The following is a 24,279-nucleotide window of genomic DNA, read 5'->3' on the forward strand; positions in this document are numbered from 1 at the left end:
TTCCATAACTTTAATGTAAATTAACAAAAATATGTTTACTACACATTAAAAGGTTATATATCACGTGGTCGCTGAAGTTCTTTAGCTAGTGTCGGTCTGACCAATTTTAGCATCGAAAATATATGAGATATTATAACAGAAGATGAATACTAAACACACAATAACCAAAAACATGGATTACATTCGTACACACAGCTTTATGATGATTAATCCAACCAGCTGTTAGTGAGGTTTTCCGCAAGATTTGATCCAACATTTACACTGTTCAATGTTCCGTTTAGGCATTGGAAAACAAACCAATTTCCCATCTTTCAGTCTTTCCGGGTACGTTCCCCAAGTACCCATCAACACCATTGTTCGAAATCCGATTTATTTTATGGATTGTGCCAGTACACAAGTCCTGTGTTGGTAAACTCAAACCGAAAGTAGGGTGGTGCTAAAACTCAGTACACGGTACCCGGATATTATCAGATAACAAATCTCGGTATCAAATGACCCGCTATTTATTGCCTATTGAAGGTATGATGATCGGATAAAGATCTCTGTTTTGAAGTTTTTGTATTACAATAAGATTATCTAAGTGTCATCTCTAAATAGCCATGGGCCATATAATTACATATATGTTGATAAATATTTTATTTACTCACAGGGTGTTCCCTTCATACGTCTTTGCACTCGAATTGTTTTGATTATGTCACATATTACATATATTGTTATCAATAAACTAAGGTTAAAAATTGGTTGCATGTGATGTTTAGGACAACATACATTACTTATTGATTTATTCTTTTTATTTTCAAAGTAGAAACACTTTGTACAACTTTTTAGCCTTATATTATCACATATATTTTTATCACGCCGTAGTCTATTTTGGCATTTCGAACACTTTGATCGCCTTGCTGTTCTGTAATCCCACGTACATACGATGTGTTTTAGCACAGACCACCACATTATTTGGTTTCGTTAAATTGTCTTTTAGCAGCGGGGTGACGGTTCGTGTTTCAAGGGACACCAGACAAACCGTGTCGATTCCACACATGTAAACTCGACCTGCAGAGTCCACATTTATATATTTTATGGGACATAAATCTTGCTTTACATTCGCAACACCGAGAACACGGCCTTCTTTGGTAAGAGCATTTACCGTGTTTTTGACAGTGTCAGTGATGTATATGGTAATGTTGTCAGGGCTTACTGCCAGGGAATCAGGACTCTCAAACAATTTCTCACAGTCATATTCTTTCTCAAATTGCTGAAATTATACATCCGAATATTATATATCTTGATAAGTAATACTTTTGTTCCAAATTAATTGAACTTTATAAAAAATAAACACACATTTGATGAAACTGAAAAAAGCCTGATGTGTTGCTATTTTGACGTTTATAATACTTCAGCCTTATTCTAATGATGGGCTACAGCTCTCTTGTCGTCTGTACGATTTATAGAGGTGAAACTTGTTCAAATGATATGTTCTAAATGTTCAGAACTTGATGTTTATTCAATTTTTATGTTGTCAACAAAGATACAATTAACGTTTTTTTACTATTGAATTTCTGATATATTTGAAATATTTAACTCGGCAGCTCGTAAACACATGCTGATGTAATATGAAATATTCGTAAATTTAATTAGGTGAACAAAACTCAACTGTATCAAACATGAATACTCCTTTCATGCCTCTATACATGAGACTGATTGATTGTTATGGGCGATTACGTTAAGATCTTTCAAATGTCCATGATCTTTACAGACACTTGTCGTAAATGGTGAAATAAGCTTTAGACGTAAACTTGAAAGTGCAATCGTTTTTGTGGCAATATTGTTCGCTAAGACCGGCGTGCCCTTTATCTATATTTAGACGAGACGTGTTTCGTCAACCATGTTTACATATAAAGAACATCGGTGAGGCACAACATATAATGTGTGTTTTGTAATTTTAATGCAATTTCTGGTTTTGTTTGCTCATTTGACTTTAATGACAAAATACTAGAAAGCACACGATTTAAAGTATATATAAAGCACATAATCCTTTATAAATGGATTTTTTAAAGTGACACTCTTATTCAAAATCAATACATACACATGTATAACAAAAATAGATTTTGGGTGATGAACCTTTAACTTCCCACTAAATAATGCATCTATGGAAAATATTTGATACTGATAACAAGATTGTAACCGTGGATTTAAAAGCAGAAAGCGCAAAAAATATTAAATGATTGGTGAATGCTAAAAGATTTACTGTAGTCTATTGTAATCTCATAAGGTAGAAATACCATGTTTTATGCTCATTTCTTTCAAATTAAACCTGGTATCCTTCGTAGGAACCATTGTTGTCGGCATTCATTCATCCTTTTTGATATATTAAAACAATTGTATTAATGGTGGTAAATCGCGAAAATATAGCTAATTATCTGTTGTCTGTACCTAAATCATAATATGTTTTTGCCGTTGGTCAAGTGACTGAAACATTATATTGAAATAAAACAAAACACATACACACAAAATAAAACCCATACATTTAGCATTTACCTATATTGTGCGCCTTTATATTCAACTGAAATATGTTTTTTTTGTTGTTATTTACGATCATATCACTTAATGTTTATATAATAGTTTAAAAGCGCAGTTTTTCTGTATTTTTTTCTGACGTCCTGTGTACCAACGAGTTTCGTTTGTTAACTCGTATCCGTCGAGAGACCGTAGTATTTTGTTTTTCACCGAACTACATTGGAATTGTTTCTTTAGAAAATAAAGTACTATTTTTAGTAAAATCTGTAAATAATTCAATTGTAAATAAATATAAGGATATTTCTTTAATATTAGGATACTAGAAATGCCTTCGTCGTTATCCCATATTATTTGATCGTTTCACATTATCAACAAATATTACTCTCCTTGGTACTTGATAGACTGTAAATTTCCATGATAACATAATGACGCAAATCCATCCGATCGATTATTGTACGTCTTCATTTTAGCATAACCCCTTTTGTTCTGGAAATATCATTTATTGTGCAAACATATATAATATAGTTTAATTTACTAAATCTTAAAAATAACTATCATTTTTGTCAATCAATCATTTTAAGATATCTTGAAACTGAAGGGTGAAGTTCAGAAATATAACAGTAAAAATGTCAAGTAGAATTGTTTACCTTTATCACGTTTTCCTCCATATCCAGTATTTCTACTCCATTACCAGGATAGTTGTGACTAACAATCAAGTTGTCACCACACGATGCGATTCCATTGCAAAAATGGTTAACAGCTATTTTATTTTCAAACAACAAGTCTCCTTTTTCAGTCACACGCAGAAACCATATTTCACGAACGGAAATCACTGCCACACGATTACCAGGTATTTTCGTTATATTCCAAGGTAAACATTCACTTTCATACCATCCTACTTGTTGTTTCCCACTATTCATATCAAAACATCGCAAACAGCCTTTCGCCGTATCTGCGGCCACCAGGAACCTGTCCCCTTCAACAGCCATCCCCGACCTCAACATGCCCGTCTTTTCCCAGCAGTTTCATTTCCCCTAAATACTTGAAGGTCGAAGCATCAGTAGGCTCGCTTATAATAAAAATATTAATGATAATAAAAATAGCAATACTATTAATAATAATAATGATAATAATAATAATAATAATAATAATAATAATAATAATAATAATAATAATAATAATAATAATAATAATAATAACAATAATAAAATAATAATAATAATAATAATAATAATAATAATAACAATAATAATAATAAGAAGAAGAAGAAGAAGAAGAAGAAGAAGAAGAAGAAGAAGAAGAAGAATAGTGATAATTATAAAATAAAAATAAATAATAATAATAATAAATAAAATAAAATAATAATAATAATAATAATAATAATAATAATAATAATAATAATAATTATAACAATAAAAATAAAATTAAGTTTTTTTTTTTTAAATTTAGTAAAATAGAGATCTAAGGTAAGGTTCGAATTATATTTCTATACGTTAATATCTCATAATTTAGGAAATTTAATACAGTTTTTTTTTTAAATCTTATAACAATATAACTCGAATAATCACATGCTTTATTTTCTTTCCTGTTTGATATAACCATCGCGTATTTTTTTGTGTTGTACATGTGTAATAAAAATTAACTCCGCATATATATTAACAAAATAATTGGAAATAATAATTGCGTAATTGGTAATATTTTAGCAAGTCATTTATTTCTAGATACTATTAGATGGATATATTCATTTGGAAGACACATTTAAATTATAAAATGTATCACAGTTTTAAGGTAAGTCAGTTTGGTTAATGGCAATCCTAAATAAAAAAAATATATAATTGCACAATGACATTCTGGAAACGACCAAATCACAGAATTATAATGCTAATGAGTCAACAGTTATATCACAGACATTGTGTTACAAATTAAAGAATTAATAATAAATATATATATGACAGGAAACCGAATTAAAACAATGAACTAAAAAGAAACAGCCTTAGTCCAACAAGTACGCCTTAACTGTTGACTTAAAAGTATTTATGGACTTCAAATTCCTTATGTCTTGTGGCGACTCATTTCACAATGAACAACCACGATAGGCAAATGAATTCTTACCAAAACTCTTTACCTTAGGGTAGGGTAGGTAAAGCGACCACTATCGACACATATACTTATATTATTATGACTAGTTGAAGCGGTCACTCTAAACCTAGTGCTATAATTGTAAGCAGAGCTAGCAGGGATAAAATGGTCCACCATATAGGAAGGAGCTGTTTTAGAAGATACCTTAAAAAGATGACAGAGAGTGATAAAGTCAACTCTTATTGCCACAGGTAACCAATTAAGACAGGAGAAATGCTCTTTATAAATATGGGCTCTAGAATCTAAATTTAAAACAAATCTAATTAGTTTATTTTGGGTAACCTGTAGCTTGTTTCTCAATTCTTGAGTAACATAATAAAACCAAACAGGTGAGGTAAAATCGAAATGGCACCGAATAAGGGACATAACCAACACCTTCTTAGTATGCTGGGTAAGGAAATAACGCTTTCTTTATAGAAACTTTTATCTTGCATTGGCTTTCTTGATGACAGTCAAAACCATAACATCGAAAGATAAACTCTTATCAATGGTTGCATTTAAGTATTTAACCGAGTCCTTAGACTCAATAGAAACAACATTACAAGAGACATTAAGATTACTCTGAGATTTAGGCTTCTGTTTTGACCCAAATAATATAGTTTCTGTTTCACCAAGGTGTGATGATAGTTTGTTGCAGATGAGCTACATACTATCTAATCCCAGCTCATAGCTTAGAGTAGACTCTATCACGTCTTTATGTTTACCGGAGACTAAAATGGTAGACTCATCATCATATAGGAGCAACTTATGCCTAACAACAGCTGGCATGTCGTTTACAAATATTAAAAAAAGAAGAGGGCCCTAATATAGATCCTTGAGGCACATCACATGTTACACTGGCCTGGGACGAAAACGTTCCCGAAATTTCAACTAACTGATGCCTGTTGGGCAAATAGGAAGAAAACCATCTGATAGCGGACTCTGTTAGGCCAAGGGCTTCAAGTTTCATCAAAAGTATAGAATTATTTACTGTATCAAATGCTTTCTGTAGGTCAAGAAGTAACATGCCGACGAGATTTCCTTCATTCATGTTAAATCGAATATAGTCTGTCAGGTGTATAAGGCAAGTCTCAGTAGAGAATTTGCGCCTAAAACCGGAATGGTAAGATATTCTTCAACTTGAACATAACTGACCTTTTCTAGTCGTCTGGCACTACACCCTGTATAATTGACAAAATGATTATGTGTGATAGAGGGTTTGCAATGCAATGTGCAGAATCCTTAACAACCGAGATGGGATGTCATCCAGACCAGTGGCCTTGTTGGAGCTAAGACCATTCAGGTATTTTAAAACTTTACATTCAGTTACAATGGAAAGACCATTGCTGTTAGCTCAAACACCTTTAGACAAATAAAAATGAAAAACAAAGTTTCTACCAAACGTACTAACACACTTTGGAAATTTTTCAACAAGTTTAGCAGCAACGGACGTGTAAAATGAGTTCATTTTTTTCTGCAACTTTCAATTTATCAAAGCAAATTTCATCATTCATATTTAAACCAATATAACATGAACACTGGCTTTTCTTGGACGGTAAACCTAACTGTTTAAGGTTATTACACACATAATTTAAGTCATTTTTGCTAGTTTTGAATATGCTTTAAAGATTTATTTTCAATAAAGTCATTATTTTCTATTCAATCATATGACGAAAACGTATTATTTCCTTTTGATTTGATTTAAAACTGTATTCAAACAGAACATGACGTCATGAACATATAACAAAGATGTTTTAAGTAACATCATTTAACCTGGTTAAAACGAAATCTAATTTTGCGAACGGAATATAATTATATTGTGAGTCTTATTTGATATCACCTCATTGTACATCCAACAAATAAACGGAGTAAAACAATCGTATATATATTTTGTTTTTAATTATTCCCATCATGCCATTTCTGCAATGCATCAAGCGCGGTTTATAGCATTGCTGTGTTGTATTCGGCTCATCATCACCGCATGTGGAACATATAGGTCTATTACACAGGAAAGGCATGTAAGAATCTGACACTCGTCATAATATAATGCACAAATTCATTCCACTTGTCCAGGAAATATGTAAGTAAACTCGCTAAAGGCTCGCTTGCTTCAAGTTTTCGGATTTCGTTTAATAAAATTTGTGTTATATGATGACTCGTGATTAATCCGATATATCTAATTATCGTTTTTTTCTGTTCATGAAGATATAGAGGATATTTGTTTATTTCAGTGTAGTTTTTTATGATCACGAGTGAAATAAAATACGATCTTACACAAAAATAAACAAATTTTCTGTTTCTTTTATGCTTATTTTCGGAGTTTTATTTGTTTTTTCTATTTATTTCTGAATTACCCCCCTTGTTTGAAAAGGATGGGCTTTATGCCGCTACCCGTGGGGCGCCCCTCATGCATTATTATAGCTGTCAACTTTTCTACTTTCGGTTTGCTGAGAAATAGTTCTCTGCTCTTCATTCTTATAGCTTAATATTCGCTCGTTTTTTATTGCAAAGCTTTATGAACAGTAAACAATGAAGTATTATTAGTGCACAAATGTTCCAAAAATAATGAAAACACTTTTTATTTTAAGATGGACATGAATCTTAACCAAATTACTACGCCGCTATTTAAAGAATGAAAATTTGGAAGGTCAAATGTGTTAGCAAAACAAATTGGATACTCATTGGATTTTAACCATTTTTCTTAGTTTAAGACTGCATGTACGCGTGTTTTTATAGTAAGATAATATTCAGTCATCTTACTGTCAGAGACCAGTCTGTTTCGCTTTAAAATGTTTGTTTTCCAGATATTAAAAGAATAAATGCCAGTTTGTTGGCACATTTTGAGGTGTGGGTGGGGTAAAAAATATCGGATCTATCTGTAAATTGTTGTGTGAATTCTCCAGGAAGCTCATTTTACGTACTACAATGGTTAACAGTTCAAAATACATTTGAACGATGATATAAAATTTTATTTATGTTCGAACAGTTGTTTTTATCTGTAATTTGTTTGGTATGAAAGCAAATGTTCGAACATTCAGCTTCAAAGATCAGTAAAATGTTTGATAAACGGGATAACCGGTAATAAACCTTAAGTTGTTAATTTTCAATTATATATTAATTTAAATTTATAAAACATTTCTTTTATATTTTTTTAAACATTTTTTGACATAATTTATTGAGGTCCAGTGTTCTGTTTTGATCAAGGCAAGCACATGTAAGAACAAAGGAATTTAAAGTAGTTCTGAAAGTTGATATTTTCACTCCATATTTTGCAGTGAAAATATCAAATTGATATTTTCACTGTTGTTATTTCACTGGTAAAACCCCATATTTCATCGAAAAGCATGAAAGGAATTATTAACAACGCAATGGCCTAAACTACATGACTTTTTTTATTAACAAAATTGAATAACATTTGTGCAAATCTTTAAATGAAAACTTAAAACTTACAAACAAAAACAACTTATTAAGAACAGGAATAAGATCTAGATTTGAAATCGGTAGTAAAATATATAGACGTAACAACAAGAGGTCAGGCTAACAAAGGTAACGCTGAACTGGCGTTAATGACGCCAACGGATATGCTTGTTGTATACTGCAAAATTTAGCATATTGTGAAAGGAACTATGAACACTATTTTGAACGGAATATTTTTTTTTGCCTGCTCGTTCATAAATATAATTGTTTTATGGATTATTGAAACATAATCATATTTGCATCAAATTTAAAATGCACAACCAATACCTTTTACCTATTCTATATTCACATTCACTGGAGGTGAAATGCTTGGAAATTGAAAAGCTAACGAAAATAGACCATGCTTATTTATGGTTTGGAAATCTCACTTATATTAACATTAATAATTTATTGCATATCAATATAAATTAGTTGGTGACTATATTAACTTTACTATTCGATGCTATTCTTAAATATTTGATATATTTTCGCGATAAAATGACTCCTTGAATAGATATCGTGCAAGAATGCAACATAGTGTTTTTTCAAGTTAAAAGTTTTTACTTCTAAAATGAATTTATATGTACTGTACACAGATGAACAGACGTATTAGGTGAAACTATTCAACTTCCATTTTGTAAACGTTTGACGTTGACATTTCCAAATTCTAAAATGGTAGACAACTTTAAAACAGAGGAACATAGTTAATTTATTTCTTATATATATATATATATATATATATATATATATATATATATATATATATATATATATATATATATATATATATATATATATATATATATATACGCTTTCAAAGTGATACTCGTATTTAAGATCAATACATACACATGTATAAAAAAACATTAAAGTTAATATTTTGAGTTTGATTTAAAAATCACAGCTTTTTGGACAATTTTAAAAGCGGTCACTAGTTGTTTTGAATTCCTATTTCAACCATTTAATCTATGAGAAAAATATATCTTTTAATCAAAACACTTAAACATACCTTAAAAATATTTAATGGTATCGGACAATCAAACAAATGGAAAACAATCGCAAAACTTTAATAACGTTAGCATTTCGAAGCTTTCTTCATCCGCGTTCAATTCGGTTTCTTTTTTTGTCAACATACAGAAATAAAGTCTGTAATAATCTTGGACAAACGCCTTTTCAAATTATATTTTTTATTAATGACTTGTGTTCCGATACCTAACAATCCTTGATAAAAATACCTAGTGTTTTATATGGTATATATGTACTGTGTTGTTTGTGTAGTTTTGTGCTGTTGTTCCATGTTTCTTGTTTGTGATCGTTTGTTTTTGTGTTCTATGTCTTTGACGTTTATCCCGTGCCATTGAACAGGGTTTATGTTTAAACTTTTGGTTACTGAGCTTGTTTCTGTAATTTTTTCTTATACATATTAATTTGCTTGCGTATAATATTTTGAGCTGTCATTGGTGCATACTCATCTTCATTTAATGACAGAATGGTTCACTAAAATGACGGTTTGCTCAGTATTTTCAGTATACATTGATTAAAATACATTGGGCAACGCATACTTTTGTGTTTATTTCCCGAATATTATATTTATCATGCAATCAAATGATGCCAGACACATTTATAATTTATGTTTGGCGATTCTCGAATTAGCCTGACCTTTTGACGTTACGCCATGGACAAAAATAATGTACTTATATAGCCTATACTATTAAACATAAGTATAACGTTTTTCTCCTATCATTTTCAATTTAAAGTTATAAGAAAACATGTAATTAAGTTCGAGCTATTATCCTCTCTCTTCACTTGGTATGATTGCAGTCTTATATGCGTAAATAAAGCTATAATAGTTGCGAGCCCCGGCTAGCGCAATCGGTAAGGTCGACATCGTTTCATTGCTAAGTTTGTCCATCGCAGCAGAGGGTGTTGGTACGAGTACGCAGCCGGGGCATTTTTATATATATAATGGTCAAGTGTTACTAATGCTCGCTGAGAGAATATATTAGGTTCTTCATCCGTCCTTCTGTCACTTCCCTCGTCAATCTACCATACACGTTACACACCTCTACCACCCAAAATAGTACTGTGTTGCCTATCGTGCTTCTAAAAACATATTTTTCATTGGCACAAATAGCGTGTGTTGTTTTAAAACAACTTGAAGAAAAAAATATTTCTAATATGCCTTTTGATTCCCAATTTGTACACTGTCACATTATTTACATCGTTTTTAACGACATTATTGTGGAAGGTCGGCCGGCCGAAGAGAAAAAATAGTGCTAACATTTTTCGACAAAAGCCAGGTTATACCGTTTAACCCCTTGAATCATTTACGAAAAATAATCATTTTTTTATTTGAAATATAGGATTAGACGAAACGTGTTATATTTTATTTCAGGCAAAATAACGGATGTTTTCTAATTCGATTTTTTTTATTTAAACTGCATTTGTTTTTATGATTTGTGCACGTTATAAAAAGTAACACTCATAAAGGCAATCAATCGTCAATTGTTAAAAACTCGTAGGTATTTCAAACATAATTCAGACAAAGGCTTTAAGCTTATGCATTGTCTCTTCCGTGAAAATTACCTATTTTGATTAGCAAAATTCTAATGAAATCAATACCAAATGCATGTGGTTGTCCACCGTGATCAAGTAAGTTAAAGAGTTACGACTATTTAGAGCAAGGGGCTCAGCCACTTTTACTTTGAAAATCATGTCAATCAAAGTCAAGCACAGCGTCTACAAAACTTGCTTTAAAAGCCTTCTAAGCGATGTCCTGTTTGATATTTACAAAAGTCTAAACGTTTCTTCCGTGACCTGCAGATACAATGTAAATTAAATATTTGTAAAAGTCTTCGATCTTAAAAGTTTTATTTACTGGTGAATTTTGATGTAAGCTAGAATTTAAGCACAAAGTCTACAAACCTTGCTTTAGGAACCTTCTTATCAGCTTCCTCTCGGATATAAATAACTTTCGTAGCAGCTTCTTCTCTGATATTTGAAGGAGGCTTTACGTATTTACTCATCATCCGAGGTCTGCAAATATAATGTATATTAACTACTTGTAAAAGTCCTCGATTGATAATCTCGCCTTAAAAGTTTAATGTACAGGTGAATTTTGATGAAGACTAGTAATGTATTTCACTGAGTGACCACAAAAAAACAAAACATAATTGTCTGTAATCATAACATTTATCCAACTACTTGTTACACACACATTGTTACAACCAATATAAATTTAAATATCAGGAAATAATATTATTTCTTGATAAAAAGGTGAAAATATAGTGGTAAAATTATCGACAAAAGCAAGTGATGAACTTTAAACCACTTGAGTCTTTTACAAAAAAATAATTATTATGCAATATAGGTATTTCATGAAACATGATTTAACCTACCGAGTTATATAAACATGCCTCTAAGAATGGCATCAACCTAAAGGCATTTGACGAATTATAAGGCATACATTTGTATATACATGTGCAGTTTGAACGCTACAAGGAGACTTTTGTCTTGCTGTTATCTTTTTGATCCGTCATCCAAAATACATTTGACATTAAACAGAAATGTTAATTACAAAAAATGGCTTCGTTACCATTTAACCAGACCATTTGCACCGCAATTAAATTTTTAGTAATAGAACATGCCTTTCCCAGTATTATCCTAAATGTCTTTATTATAGAAGACGTAATTTTGATTTTTAGGGTAATAAGTTGTGACTCGTTTAGATAGCTCTTCTTCATTCTCACTTGTATTGTTTGTTTGCTAATGCATATTATGCTTAATATTGGCAAATTCAAGACGTGTTGTCAACAAGAAAAATCGCGAAGTAATAGTAATCACATATCAATTAAGGTACTCGGTGTACAATTATGTAAATTTTGGATGCCTTGTGACCTCATATTAAACTGGGTTCGTTTAAATGCGTTTAATTATTCGAATGGGGATAAGAACAACTTCGGAAACGCAATTTTTTGGTCTTGGTGATTGGAAAAAACAGGCATTTCATGTCGGATTTCATTTGAAATTAACAAAAAATCAAACTAAAATTACTATTTTAATAATAATTTCCGCCTTTTAGAAAAACGTTATACTTATGTTTAATAGTATAGGCTATATAAGTACATTATTTTTGTCCATGGCGTAACGTCAAAAGGTCAGGCTAATTCGAGAATCGCCGAACATAAATTATAAATGTGTCTGGCATCTTTTGATTGCATGATAAATATAATATTCGGGAAATAAACACAAAAGTATGCGTTGCCCAATGTAATGAAGATGAGTATGCACCAATGGCAGCTTAAAATATCATACGCAAGCAAATTATTATGTATAAGAAAAATTACAGAAACAAGCTCAGTAACCAAAAGTTTAAACATAAACCCTGTTCAATGGCACGGGATAAACGTCAAAGACATAGAACACAAAAACAAACGATCACAAACAAGAAACATGGAACAATACTATATAAAACACTAGGTATTTTTATCAAGGATTGTTAGGTATCGGAACACATGTCATCAATAAAAAATATAATTTGAAAAGGCGTTTGTCCAAGATTATTACAGACTTTATTTTGTATGTTGACAAAAAAAGAAACCGAATTGAACAATGATAAAGAAAGCTTCGAAATGCTAACGTTCTTAAAGTTTTGCGATTGTTTTCCATTTGTTTGATTTTCCGATACCATTAAATATTTTTAAGGTATGTTTAAGTGTTTTGATTAAAAGATATATTTTTCTCATAGATTAAATGGTTGAAATAGGAATTCAAAACAACTAGTGACCGCTTTTAAAATTGTCCGAAAAGCTGTGATTTTTAAATCAAACTCAAAATATTAACTTTTTTTATACAATATATATATATATATATATAAGAAATAAATTAACTATGTCCCTCTATTTTAAAGTTGTCCACCATTTTAGAATTTGGAAATGTCAACGTCAAACGTTTACAAAATGGAAGTTGAACAGTTTCACCTAATACGTCTGTTCATCTGTGTACAGTACATATAAATTCATTTTAGAAGTAAAAACTTTTAACTTGAAAAAACACTATGTTGCATTCTTGCATGATATCTATTCAAGGAGTCATTTTATCGCGAAAATATATCAAATATTTAAGAATATCATCGAATAGTAAAGTTAATATAGTCACCAACTAATTTATATTGATATGCAATAAATTATTAATGTTAATATAAGTGAGATTTCCAAACCATAAATAAGCATGGTCTATTTTCGTTAGCTTTTCAATTTCCAAGCATTTCACCTCCAGTGAATGTGAATATAGAATAGGTTAAAGGTATTGGTTGTGCATTTTAAATTTGATGCAAATATGATTATGTTTCAATAATCCATAAAACAATTATATTTATGAACGAGCAGGCAAAAAAATATTCCGTTCAAAATAGTGTTCATAGTTCTTTCACAATATGCTAAATTTTGCAGTATACAACAAGCATATCCGTTGGCGTCATTAACGCCAGTTCAGCGTTACCTTTGTTAGCCTGACCTCTTGTTGTTACGTCTATATATTTTACTACCGATTTCAAATCTAGATCTTATTCCTGTTCTTAATAAGTTGTTTTTTGTTTGTAAGTTTTAAGTTTTCATTTAAAGATTTGCACAAATGTTATTCAATTTTGTTAATAAAAAATTTCATGTAGTTTAGGCCATTGCGTTGTAGATAATTTCTTTCATGCTTTTCGATGAAATATGGGGTTTTACCAGTGAAATAACAACAGTGAAAATATCAATTTGATATTTTCACTGCAAAATAAGGAGTGAAAATATCAACTTTCAGAACTACTTTAAATTCCTTTGTTCTAACATGTGCTTGCCTTGATCAAAACAGAACACTGGACCTCAATAAATTATGTCAAAAAATGTTTTAAAAAATATAAAAGAAATGTTTTATAAATTTAAATAAATATTTAATTGGAAATTAACAACTTACCGTTTATAACCGGTTATCCCATTTATCAAACATTTTACTGATCTTTGAAGCTGAATGTTCGAACATTTGCTTTCATACCAAACAAATTACAGACAAAAACAACTGTTCGAACATAAATAGAATTTTATATCATCGTTCAAATGTATTTTGAACTGTTAACCATTGTAGTACGTAAAACGAGCTTCCTGGAGAATTCACACAACAATTTACAGATAGATCCGATATTTTTTACCCCACCCACACCTCAAAATGTGTCAACAAACTGGCATTTACTCTTTTAATATCTGGAAAACAAACATTTTAAAGCGAAACAGACTGGTCTCTGACAGTAAGATGACTGAATATTAACTTACTATAAAAACACGCGTACATGCAGTCTTAAACTAAGAAAAATGGTTAAAATCCAATGAGTATCCATATTTGTTTTGCTAACACATTTGACCTTCCAAATTTTCATTCTTTAAATAGCGGCGTAGTAATTTGGTTATGATTCATGTCTATCTTAAAATAAAAAATGTTTTCATTATTTTTGGAACATATGTGCACTAATAATACTTCATTGTGTACTGTTCATAAAGCTTTGCAATAAAAAACGAGCGAATATTAAGCTATAAGAATGAATAGCAGAGAGCTATTTCTCAGCAAACCGAAAGTAGAAAAGTTGACAGCTATAATAATGCATGAGGGGCGCCCCACGGGTAGCGGCGTAAAGCCCACCCTTTTCAAAAAAGGGGGGTAATTCAGAAATAAATAAAAAACAAATAAAACTCCGAAAATAAGCATAAAAGAAACAGAAAATTTGTTTATTTCAGTGTAAGATCGTATTTAATTTCACTCGTGATCATAAAAAAAAACTACATTTTCACTCGTGGCTTCGCCACTCGTGAAAATATGTTTTTCTATGACACTCGTGAAATAAAATACGATCTTACACTGAAATAAACAAATATCCTCTATATCTTCATGAACAGAAAAAAAACGATAATTAGATATATCGGATTAATCACGAGTCATCATATAACACAAATTTTATTAAACGAAATACGAAAACTTGAAGCAAGCGAGCCTTTAGCGAGTTTACTTACATACTTCCTGGACAAGTGGAATGAATTTGTGCATTATTATGACGAGTGTCAGATTCTTACATGCCTTTTCCTGTGTAATAGACCTATATGTTCTACATGCGGTGATGATGAGCCGAATACAACACAGCAATGCTATAAACCGCGCTTGATGCATTGCAGAAATGGCATGATGGGAATAATTAAAAACAAAATATATATACGATTGTTTTACTCCGTTTATTTGTTGGATGTACAATGAGGTGATATCAAGTAAGACTCACAATATAATTATATTCCGTTCGCAAAATTAGATTTCGTTTTAACCAGGTTAAATGATGTTACTTATAACATATTTGTTATATGTTCATGACGTCATGTTTTGTTTGAATACAGTTTTAAATCAAATCAAAAGGAAATGTTACGTGTTCTTCATATGATTGAATAGAAAATAATGACTTTATTGAAAATAAATTTTTAAAGCATATTCAAAACCAGCAAAAATGACTTAAATTATGAGTGTAATAACCTTAAACAGTTAGGTTTACCGTCCAAGAAAAGCCAGTGTTCATGTTATATTGGTTTAAATATGAATGATGAAATTTGCTTTGATAAATTGAAAGTTGCAGAAAAAAATGAACTCATTTTACACGTCCGTTGCTGCTAAACTTGTTGAAAAAATTCCAAAGTGTGTTAGTACGTTTGGTAGAAACTTTGTTTTTCATTTTTATTTGTCTAAAGGTGTTCGAGCTAACAGCAATGGTCTTTCCATTGTAACTGAATGTAAAGTTTTAAAATACCTGAATGGTCTTAGCTCCAACAAGGCCACTGGTCTGGATGACATCCCATCTCGGTTGTTAAGGATTCTGCACATTGCATTGCAAACCCTCTATCACACATTATCATTTTGTCAATTATACAGGGTGTAGTGCCAGACGACTTGAAGTCTGCACGAGTTGTCCATTTGTTTAAGAAAAATGACTAAACAGACGTGGGAAATTTTCGCCCTGTCTCCATTTCAAGTATCATGTCTAAGGTCCTAGAAAAGGTCAGTTATGTTCAAGTTGAAGAATATCTTACCATTCCGGTTTTAGGCGCAAATTCTCTACTGAGACTTGCCTTATACACCTGACAGACTATATTCGATTTAACATGAATGAAGGAAATCTCGTCGGCATGTTACTTCTTGACCTACAGAAAGCATTTGATAAGTAAATAATTCTATACTTTTGATGAAACTTGAAGCCCTTGGCCTAACAGAGTCCGCTATCAGATGGTTTTCTTCCTATTTGCCCAACAGGCATCAGTTAGTTGAAATTTCGGGAACGTTTTCGTCCCAGGCCAGTGTAACATGTGATGTGCCTCAAGGATCTATAATAGGGCCCTCTTCTTTTTTTAATATTTGTAAACGACATGCCAGCTGTTGTTAGGCATAAGTTGCTCCTATATGATGATGAGTCTACCATTTTAGTCTCCGGTAAACATAAAGACGTGATAGAGTCTACTCTAAGCTATGAGCTGGGATTTGATAGTGAGTAGCTCATCTGCAACAAACTATCATCACACCTTGGTGAAACAGAAACTATATTATTTGGGTCAAAACAGAAGCCTAAATCTCAGAGTAATCTTAATGTCTCTTGTAATGTTGTTTCTATTGAGTCTAAGGACTCGGTTAAATACTTAAATGCAACCATTGATAAGAGTTTATCTTTCGATGTTATGGTTTTGACTGTCATCAATGCAAGATAAAAGTTTCTATAAAGAAAGCGTTATTTCCTTACCCAGCATACTAAGAAGGTGTTGGTTATGTCCCTTATTCAGTGCCATTTCGATTTTACCTCACCTGTTTGGTTTTATTATGTTACTCAAGAATTGAGAAACAAGCTACAGGTTACCCAAAATAAACTAATTAGATTTGTTTTAAATTTAGATTCTAGAGCCCATATTTATAAAAAGCATTTCTCCTGTCTTAATTGGTTACCTGTGGCAATAAGAGTTGACTTTATCACTCTCTGTCATCTTTTTAAGGTATCTTCTAAAACAGCTCCTTCCTATATGGTGGACCATTTTATCCCTGCTAGCTCTGCTTACAATTATAGCACTAGGTTTAGAGTGACCGCTTCAACTTGTCATAATAATATAAGTATATGTGTCGATAGTGGTCGCTTTACCTACCCTACCCTAAGGTAAAGAGTTTTGGTAAGAATTCATTTGCCTATCGTGATTGTTCATTGTGGAATGAGTCGCCACAAGACATAAGGAATTTGAAGTCCATAAATACTTTTAAGTCAACAGTTAAGGCGTCCTTGTTGGACTAAGGCTGTTTCTTTTTAGTTCATTGTTTTAATTCGGTTTCCTGTCATATATATATTTATTATTAATTCTTTAATTTGTAACACAATGTCTGTGATATAACTATTGACTCATTAGCATTATAATTCTGTGATTTGGTCGTTTCCAGAATGTCATTGTGCAATTATATATTTTTTATTTAGGATTGCCATTAAACAAACTGACTTACCTTAAAACTGTGATACATTTTATAATTTAAATGTCTTCCAAATAAATCTATCCATCTGTCTAATAGTATCTAGAAATAAATGACTTGCTAAAATATTACCAATTACGCAATTATTATTTCCAATTATTTTGTTAATATATATGCGGAGTTAATTTTTATTACACATGTACAATACAAAAAAATACGCGATGGTTATATCAAACAGGAAAGAAAATAAAGCATGTGATTATTCGAGTTATATTGTTATAAGATTTAAAAAAAAAAAATGGATTAAATTTCCTAAATTAAACAATTGAAAGATAAACAGCCGAAAGAGTTTTGGAAATACTTTGCTAAGAAAAAGCAAATGAAAGGACAAAATATAGACGTAAAGAGTTCAAAGAACATTTTGAAAATTTAGCAAGCCAAATCGGACCACAGTATGAGAGAGATTCGGAGAATTTTTGTTCTACGGAGCACCCGACTGACACACCGGCATTTCCTTAGCTATATAGGGACATAAGTGTTGACGAGGTTAAACGGGCTATTAAGGGACTGAAACGGGGAAAGGCTTATGGAACCGACCTTTTGATTAATTAGTTTTTCATCGACGCAGGGGACATAATAATTGCACACTTAACGGACATTTTTAATATGATATTCAATACAGGTTATTTCCCTTCGTTATGGATGCAGGGCATTGTTGTCCCTATCTTTAAAAAGGGTGACGATAGCAAAGTGAATACTTACAGAGAAATTAGCCTATGCAGCTGCCTGTCAAAACGTTTCACCTCGGTTTTAAATAATAGGCTGAAGAGTTGGGCCGAATAAAATAGCAACATATCAGACGCACAGTTTGGAATTCGTCAGGAATTATCAACTACGGATGCGTTTTTTTTGTTTGAATTGTATCATACAACACATATTCTTTAAAGGAAAACGCCTATATGCAGCATTTATTGATATGTCCAAATGTTTAGACAGTGTATATAGAAATGGTCTGTGGTACAAGATTTATAAACAACTTGGTTTAGGGGGCAAAATGTTTAGAATTATTTAGAACATATATGAAAATGTACGAGTACAGGTACGGCACTGCAATAGTTACTCTGATTTCTTTGATATAGCTTCGGGCTTGAAGCAGGGAGAATTATGCTCACCTTTGTTATGGGACATGTTTATCGAAGATCTAGAATTATTTTTACAATCTCATCCAGACAATGGAATCACGTTGGAACAGATAACTTTGATAACATTCCTTTATGCCGACGACATGGTAATATTAGCGGAAACGGCCGAAGATCTACAACGAAGTTTTAACAGTCTATCTGATTATTGCAAGCGTTGGGGTTTGCAAGTCAATGTCGATAAAAGTAAAGTCATGGTTTTCAGAAAACGAGGAAGGCTGAAACGTAGCGAAAGTTGGACCTATACCGATAAAGTAGTGGAAATAGTTGACCAATTCACGTACCTGGGAACGATATGTAGTAGTAACGGCCAATTCAACAATAACCAGCAAATGCTAGCGGGAAAAGCTTTAAAAGCTATATTAATATATTTTAAGTGGAAATTTAAAGGGCTTTGATTTGAGTCCAAAGACACAGTGTGACCTTTTTGACGCGTTTGTTGGTTCGATATTAAGTTATGGTTGTGAAATATGGGGATATTCCAATGCTAAAGAATTGGAAAGAGTACATCTGAAGTTTTGCAAGCGTATGCTATGTGTAAAGCTTTCAACAAGTAATGTAGGTGTTTATTGTGAATTAGGATGCTACCCATTACATATTATAAGACAGACTCGAATGGTGAAATATTGGTTTAAAGTCATCACTACTAACAACTGTGTAATTAAGGCACTTTATGACGCATTAGTTGCTAACAACAACATTAGACATTTAGATAACTGGTCGTCGAAGATAAGGGACCTACTCTACAGACACGGTTTCGGGAATGTATGGGAAAATCCATCCACTATTAATCCTGGTTGTTTTGCTCAATTGTTTAAGCAGCGGCTTGTTGATCACTTCAGCCAAGAATGGCACACTTTCCTTCAAAATAATAACGTACTTACTATATATAAATATGTAAAACCAAATATTGGATATGAACAGTATCTTGACGTTATGAACTCAAAGCGTTATCGACATGTGTTAAGTCAACTACGACTATCATCACATAAACTCAGAATTGAGACTGGTCGTTACGGGATAAATCGAGAAAGGAGACATGATCGAATATGTGTATTTTGTGATAGATGAGTTTCACTTCATGTTCAAGTGTGATATATATATAAACATAAGAAAAAGAAACATAAGTCGTTATTACTGGCAGAATCCAAGTATGTTTCAGCTCAAAGGACTGTTACAAAGTAAAAATAAGAATGTATTAAACAACCATTCTTGTTATATAAATTGTGCGATTAAAATTAGAAATAATTTAAACAATACCTAAAGTAAAATACGGTTTCTGTTTATGTTGATTTATACATATGCTATAAAAATATAGTAGCATAGGAATAAATGTGTTTTTTTTTCAAATATTTTCTACTGCCTTCCACATTGATTTCTTTGTATTATTATATGTTTTGTTTTATTTTTTGAATGTATTATTCGTATGTGTATGTGTTTATTTTTGTGTGTATGTACACTTCTGTGATTGTTTGTATGATGAGAGACTATGAAGTCTAAATCAAAATAAACTTATGTTCTGTTCTGTTCTGTTCATATTACACTTAATATAAGGCCTTAAACCATAGCTTTTACTCCTTTATGCTCATTCACTAACAGGCACTGCACTTGAGGCTCATTGACTACACATCGTACAAATCTTCACAAATAACGCCATACAACTTTTCTGATTTACTTTCTATTTCTATTCCAAATACGGTTCTAATTGTTATAAGTGCACAACGCAAGTTGTACATGCAGTATCTATTAATTTCTATTTATTTCAACTAAACATATACCACTTAACTTTACTTAACGTTGTATATCGGTTTAAATGTTTAAAATTGATTAAGTTTAAATTGTTATATACGAATAAGTAATAAAACAACATGTTAAAGAATAAAATTGACTTATTTGTGTTAACGGTGAAAAAAAAGTAATGTCCTTTTTCTTATTTAAGCCCATTACTGTATCGACTATGCGTTACTCTCTCATAAAACAATTAGAAATCGAAATAATTCAGAAACGTTCGTTGGTCGTTATTTGTTTAGCTTTGTACGTATTATATGCAAAGAGACTCTAGTTGTAGAAATTGTACATCACGATAAACTTTTTACAATGACGTGTTTAGAAATTTGATACGCAAAGCTTTGTTCTCAAAATAGATACATCATAATACCAAACCTAAGCATTCATTATAAACCAAGTAGAAGTATAACAAAAATCAATAAGCTTAAACCCTTGGCAAACACGCGATGAAATGGAATATACAAGATTCGTGTAGACAGTGAGGTTTGCAGTGAATTCTCTAATAAAACATGTGCGGCTTATATCTCATATAACGAGTAAGTATAGTGTTTAGAGTTTTGTTGAAAATAATTATATAAAACCTTTCATAACTATACAATTAAAAGTGCTAAGAATAATTGAACGATAACTATTCTTTTGCATTTTATTGAACCAAATTATACATTTACTGTAACATAATTTTGTTGAAGCTTATATTTATTATGCAAAATGACCTCCACAAACATAAACAAAGTCTAATGTGATACGTTAAAAAGAATACTGACATGCTTGTATATGTGGGTGGAGACAAATCAATCGATAGAATATTGTTTATAATGTCGTTGATAAATCTGCGGTATGGAATCATTTTAAAGACATGTAGGTGCTTATTCTGAAAAATCGTTAAATTGGTGTTACACGCAGTTCAAAATTGAAGTTTGTCTAACGTCTCACGTAGACTTATGAATCTAAAGTAAAAATGGTCTAAAACTTTTTAGACCAAAGACAATATAATAATAAACGCCAACTAGACCAACGAATCACTCCCATTAGTGTGCCAGTAGTAATGGCAAAATATAAAACTATATCTGCTTGCAAAATATATGCGTTATGTTTACAACTCCAAACAAACCCTTCCGTATATCAATTACATACTTCGGTGAAATAAAGTGACAAGATCAGTTTACTATTTCAACAGAAAGTTCAGTCAGGTATTGATCGAGTTTATTATGTTCATAATTCTGCAGCGCTTACATTCGAATATGAAGGCTGGCCTTCTGCATTTATATATAATGACTACGCGAAACATGCAATCGATCCAAGTATTTACATTGTCAATATACAAACATTCAAATATATAACTTACTTGTTTTGTCAGATCAAATTATTGATTCATCATATCTCTGTCAATAGTTGTTGAATGTTGCTGTCTAGCATTTAAACATTTGTCAATTTAAACTTTCCATTTATTTTAGTGGTACAAAGTATGTCTGATCATATGTCATAGTTCCATATACGTTTTGTTTACTATGGGATAAAACTCATACAGTAACACAAATGTTGTATATTGAGAGGTGTGCGCTTATTCCCATTGAAAGTATACTGTTAGTAAGGCCAGGCAACCAATCGTTTTCCTTATTGTTCTATCTAATATATAAAAGCACGGCGATTCAATGAATTGTAGCCTAACGGGGAACTTTAAGGTTTAAAGGTGTGCACTAATGTATAAATAAACTGAACTTATTACGAGAGTCTGGCATATGTGAAATACATGTAGACTGACCTCCATCCCTGACTTTAAAATGCGCCAAAACGGTGCAATCCATGCAGATTGCTATTCCAACGACAAAACATATCAGGTGACAAGGGTAGCAATAAACACTAAGTAATAGAAATGAAACAGACAAAACTTTTAACAACTCTCTAAATAAATGCTTAAATGTTCACAGGGCCCCATACAGCCCTGCCCTAAAAAAACGACGTCTCACCATTTACCTCTACTTTTAACTTATTGATCACGACTGCTTGTACATACATTCCTCTTCGTCTACTACACTACACAATATGTAGTATACATATATACTGTTAATCTCTTGCAAATCAATACTTACTTTACATCTAAAAATTCAAACTTAAGTTAAAACAATCAGAAATACTTCTACGTTCTACTTGTCCGACACTTTCCTTTTCGTTTTCGTAGATTCTCCTTTGTCTTTCTTCAGTATCTCTACTTGGTGGTTATACTTTAGCTGTCGGTTTTGTCTTTCCTCTCCTTCATGTTTAATTTACAGGGCTGTTTCGTCATTAAAAACATCTGTATTTTTTTCTATTCTTGTCTCTATTCTTCTCTAGTTATTTTGCTTTTGCATTATCTAGTCCATCTCTACCGGTTGATTATTACCTTGACCATACATATGTTCATCAGCGTCTACTTCAATTTTAGTTTTAGTTTTTCACCACGCTCAATCTCAGTATATGTCCTGATCTATTCTGCTGTTTCCATATATTGCGCTGTTGCGCTTCTCCATCAACCACGTTTTCTTTCCTACTCCCACCCGGATAATGGGTTTCCACATTGCTGTATTTAGTATCGACATTATAGTACCAAAAACTTCTGACTGCTCAGAATCGGACTCAACAACGTTCAAAACGGCAAGCTTCATTTCCTTTTCTCTTTTATCTGTTCTTTTTCCACCACTATTCTTAATGGCATCGTTGGTCCTTTTCCTACTTTTACATCATCATTATTGTTTGTATTGTAACGAATAACCTATTATGACACTGTATCCGAATGAAAAAGAGGCAAACAAGCATGCTCGCTCATAGAAAGAATTCTTGAAGAGTTCGATATACATCATTACACAATATTGACGTATCTCATAAGTCGGTAAGTATACACTGAACGCCTTTGAAAACGCACCACTTGGTACAAACATACATAAATAATGTTCTACAACCAGTGTTTTTACCGTTTGTGCGACGTCAAATTCCACATGGACATTACATGTTTTAGCATGACAATGCTCCCGCCCATACAGCCCGAATGACCACTCAGTTCTTTTGTTCAAAAGAATGTAACTGTATTGGACTGACTGTTGTTGTCTCCAGACATGGCTCCTATTGAGCATCTCTGGGATGAGTTTGGTAGGAGGGTTTATGCACGAAATCCTCCTCCGCGCAATGTTGCAGAATAACGCAATGCTCTTGTGGAGGAGTGGACCAACATCCCACAACACTGCATAGCAGCTCTTACACTCTCCATGAGGCGTAGATGTCTTGCCTGTATACAGGCAAACGGGTCATACACTCCTTACTAGCAAACTGTGATTTGTGGTGTTCGACCGTGTCTTACGTTTACAGTTGTTTTTCAGCTAATACAACACACGTGGCTATGAAAATTGCATACAATATTTATAACATATTGTTTGTTGTACCTAGAAATTTTTAATACATTCGATGAATTGTTTTTGAATAAATTAATGAAAATGTAAGTGGTGCGTTTTCAAAGGCGTTCAGTGTATACTCCACAGTTAGACTACCAAGTCCGTAAGCTTGAGTAAGTCTCCGTATACCATTTCTTTTATTTCTTAATTATGTATTACTGAAACTCTCTGATACAAAACGCGTCAGACTTTTCATTGTTACTAGGTATTCTGAAACTACATATTGACATAGATTAAAGATGTAAAATGTATTGAGCTTAAACTTTGTATTAGCT

The 24,279-nt window shown here is 31.9% G+C and overlaps 1 protein-coding gene across 4 annotated transcripts in view; it reads left to right on the forward strand.

Annotated features, from left to right (window-relative positions):
• The first annotated feature begins 20,985 nt into the window (after positions 1–20,985).
• The window catches only part of LOC128202698 (mitofusin-1-like), a 90,909-nt gene continuing 87,615 nt past the window's right edge, over positions 20,986–24,279 (forward strand). For 2 of the 4 annotated variants that reach the window (XM_052903760.1, XM_052903763.1), the window contains exon 1: positions 21,053–21,118. The gene's annotated coding sequence lies outside the window, so the exon portion shown is untranslated. Of the gene's footprint in view, positions 21,119–24,279 lie in introns of all 4 variants that reach the window. The other 2 variants (XM_052903765.1, XM_052903766.1) reach the window with 2 other exon arrangements.

The sequence above is a fragment of the Mya arenaria genome, chromosome 9, assembly GCF_026914265.1.
Source record: "Mya arenaria isolate MELC-2E11 chromosome 9, ASM2691426v1".
Classification (NCBI taxonomy): Eukaryota; Metazoa; Mollusca; class Bivalvia; order Myida; family Myidae; genus Mya; species Mya arenaria.